Raw genomic sequence first — 4,324 nt, forward strand, 5'->3', positions numbered from 1 at the left:
TCTAATTGTGGTTTTGATTTGCATTTCTCTAATGATCATTGATGTTGAGCTTTTTTTCCATAGGCAATCCCATCCTTTTAGAAATAGGCAAAGATTTCATAATAAAGATATTAAAAGCAATCACAACAAGATCTAAAACAGACAAATGAGATCTAATTAAATGTGAGAGCTCTTGCACAGCAAAATACTATCAACAGAGTAAAGACAACTGACAGAATGGGAGAAAATATTATAAACTATGCATCTGACAAAGGTCTAATATCCAGCATCTATAAGGAACTTAAATTTACAAGAAGCAAACAATCCCTTTAAAAAGTAGGCAAAGGACATGAACAGATACTTTTCTAGAGAAGATGTATAGGTGGCCAAAAAGCATTTTTTTTTAAAAGATGATTTTAAATTGTGTTCTGTTCATCATATTTTCTCTATTATTTGATTTTTTAAAAATTACTACTTTTTTATTAAACTATAAAAAATGACAGTAGGTTTGATATATAGCAAAAAAACTTATTTTGTTTTGTTATTAAAAACAAATTCATAGTATAATACATAATAATTATTTGCTATGAAGGAAATTAATGTTAAGCATATTTTGGGATAGGAAAGCTTGGGATAATCATTAATGTTCCAATAAGCTATTAAGTACATTTGAAATTTTTTTATTCCAGTAAAAGCAGATAATATGATTGATTGAGACTATTGATTTTGGAGATTAGACCTGGATCCAGTCCTAAAGAATCACTTATTTTCAGCTTGTCTCATTTTTAAAATAGGGGTTTACAAAGGGTTATTTAATAGAATTAACATGATAAAGAATATAAAACACAATCTAGTGAGTGACTATTCCAAAAATAGTAGCTATTATTATTACGAATTGTGTAAATACATAGGTAAAGACAATCAGGGCTTGAGAACAAGCAATATTTATTTAATCTCTACTTAATCAGCTCAACTTAATACCGGGAACTATTGAGTGTCGACTTGATTGGATTGAAGGATGCAAAGTATTGTTCCTGGGTATGACTGTGAGGGTGTTGCCGAAGGAGATTAACAATTGTCAGTGGAATGGGAGAGACAGACCCACCCTAAATCTGGGTGGGCACCATCTAATCAGCTGCCAGCAATGGCAGGATAAAAGCAGGCACAGGTAGAAAGCAAAAACAACAACAAACACATTGGAAAAAGAGAATTCCAGGTACAGGGAATAGTTAGTACAAACCACCTCAGGAGGGAACAAACTCAGCCAATTCAATGAACAGGACTGTTTAACAATATAGAGACATAAGGAAAAGAGAAATAAAGCTGTGAAATCAGGGAAGTATTCTCAACTATAAGCCAAATACCAACACGTCGATGTGGCAGAAAGTTACAGAGAATGATTTCATTTCTATATGCAAGGATTTAACTCAATGCTCGAGAAATCTTGAGGTTATCTACTTTTCCTAATCATGTAAGTAAAATTTTTTTATTCAACCAATGAATACTTGTGAAGACCTACGCAGAACAAAGACTTGAAGAAATTTAACCCATAGAATAGCTCAGAAATTAGGACCTAATTCTGAGGGAGAGATCACATCTAGTTGCTCAAATCTGAGAAGGTTTTGTGATGAAGTTGGCATATGAGCTAAGGTAGGTAGGTAAGATTTAGGCATATAAAACATGATGATGTTGAAGTGGCACAAAAAGTCATTCTAGGAAAAAGCATGAAGACAGTCATAGAAATAAGTGGTTTAGGCAAGAGCGTGTTGTTTGAAATTATTACTTTAAAAATGGCTTTAAGTTTTAAAATTCAATAGACCATTGTCAAAGCTCAACTTGATCTTGTCACATTATTGTCTCCCACTTTGCTTAGCAAGAAATTATATGTGTGTTAGTCACAATTCTGAGAGATACGTCACACATGTAAATGCATGGAGCAGTCAGGGAGATGGGATAAGCAGATCATTCCTCCTAACTTCACCACATAGTCATGCTAAATCTTCTCCTAAGTTCAGTGCATTGGAGGAAGAGGTAAGGCCAAAAGAGGGAGCGTCATCAACTACAGAGTCCCACAGGGCTCCAGGTGATTGCCACAGGTTATAAAGCAGCCTGGTGCCTGTATAGGCTTAGTAAATCAAGAAGTGATGTTGAGATAATGGAAACAGGCTGCTTTGTATAAATTTGTTTACTCTGTTCTCAATAGGTAACATAATTTGCATCATATGCTCTATTTATGACACACCTGGATTCAGAAATGAGGTCATTAAGTTATAAACTTCATCTGGTTGTTTTCTGAAAAATAGACATCAACTATTAGCCCACTTATAAAAAAACCTATATAAATCTTACCACCTGTCTCCATGAAGCCTCTTCAAGTGTTCACAAATGTCATTTCAAATGATATTTCAAAGTTATGTATGTGTTTCTTCTGTAATATGTCAAGCTTGCAATGGGGTTTTATTGCAATACTTCTGGTTGATTAGTGTGAGATCAAACAGATCATAAGGACATAAACTACTGATCCATATGGATAGGGTGGGACTGGAGACGGCCTTCAGTAGATGAAGCTGAAGACAAAGCACAATTACATTTATAATAAAGTCAGGGAGTCTTAGATTTCTATGTAATAACCTCTTTAGATCTATTTATTTGAATAACTTGAAATCTTCTACCCTCTTGCAGTTGTCAGGCACTTATCATATTTCAAATAATTAATATAAACGGGGTTGATGTTTGGGCAAATTGGAAAATAAAAAGATTTTAAGATTTAATCTTTTGGGGTTAGTCATAAAGGGGCAGAATTTTCATGAGCATTAATTCTTTAGCATTTTATTCAATTCTGTCAGTGACAGAAACATTCTGCCATTTATTGATCCAAGGAATATTTATGAAGAATCTGCTCTGTAACAGCCACGGTGCTGGAAGCTAAGGATTCAATGTGACAAAAATAGGGAGAGTCCCTGAATCAGCTAATTATAGGAAAGTAAACGACTACAATACAAAGAATGAGAAAACTGCGGTGGATGGAGAAGCACCAAACCCAGGGTCTGAGTCTCAGGGATGACTGCCTGAAAAAAGTACCACATAGGCTGAGACATAGGTGAGCTGCAGAAAAGTGATGGACAAGGAAAAGTCCCATATGTGCAGAACCTAGCTCTTTTCAGGAAAGCTGTGCTGGAGCATCAAGATTGGGGTCCCTGATAACCAATCTAAATCATGTCATTCACTAATACTATTTAAATGTGTCCTCTACTTTTATTGTTTTTTACACAAAAACATAATAAAGTGTGACTCTATATTTATGTGATTTTTCAAAAATTCTATCTCCTCATGTCCTGTTTTGTTCACCCCACTTTTTGGCACATAGTAGGCACTCAATGTTTGTTGAACCAATGAAAGGGCAAATACCTGAGAGGTGAGAGAGGGAAGAGCAGAAAAGGCTCTAGAGAGTTAGCCAGGGGATAAATCAAGCAGGTTTTTTTTTTTTGGCCACACTGGGGAGTCTTACCTTCATCCTAAGAGTAGCAGGAGATAGAGAAATGTTTAAAGCCGTGGTTGCATTTTAGAAAAATCATTTTGCTTACAATGTAAAGAACAGATTGGAAAAGAGTAGGGGTCAATCTATCAGTTACCTGAGAAAATGGGGATTATGGCATTGGGGATGAACTTGAGAGACAGGAAAATAAACTGACAAAGCTTCATGACTGGTTAGATAATAAAGAGGGAGAATAATGTTTTCCAAGATGACCCACAGCTTTCTGCACTGGGAAGTTAGATGAATCACCAAGAAAAGCAATTTTTTGTCTTTGATTTTGGCAATGAAGGGAGAAATGACAGATTCCATTTTGAGCATAAGTTTAAAATGCCCATGGGTCATATGAGAGATGGCCAGGAGGAAGCTGGATATATACCTCTGAAGTTCACAGAGAAATCTTGGTTAGAGATGGAGATTTGTGAGCTACTAGAATATAGATAATAATGAAAGATTTCACTGATGCAGCTGAAAGGACTTCTGGAAAACTTGCTTCTCTTGTCAGACTCTTAAAAGTCTCTTGCCGGGCGCGGTGGCTCAAGCTTGTAATCCCAGCACTTTGGGAGGCCGAGACGGGCGGATCACGAGGTCAGGAGATCGAGACCATCCTGGCTAACACGGTGAAACCCCGTCTCTACTAAAAAATACAAAAAACTAGCCGGGCGAGGTGGCGGGCGCCTGTAGTCCCAGCTACTCCGGAGGCTGAGGCAGGAGAATGGCGTAAACCCGGGAGGCGGAGCTTGCAGTGAGCTGAGATCCAGCCACAGCACTCCAGCCCGGGCGACAGAGCCAGACTCCGTCTCAAAAAAAAAA

This window comes from Theropithecus gelada, chromosome 5 (genome assembly GCF_003255815.1).
Source record: "Theropithecus gelada isolate Dixy chromosome 5, Tgel_1.0, whole genome shotgun sequence".
In the NCBI taxonomy this organism is placed as follows: domain Eukaryota; kingdom Metazoa; phylum Chordata; class Mammalia; order Primates; family Cercopithecidae; genus Theropithecus; species Theropithecus gelada.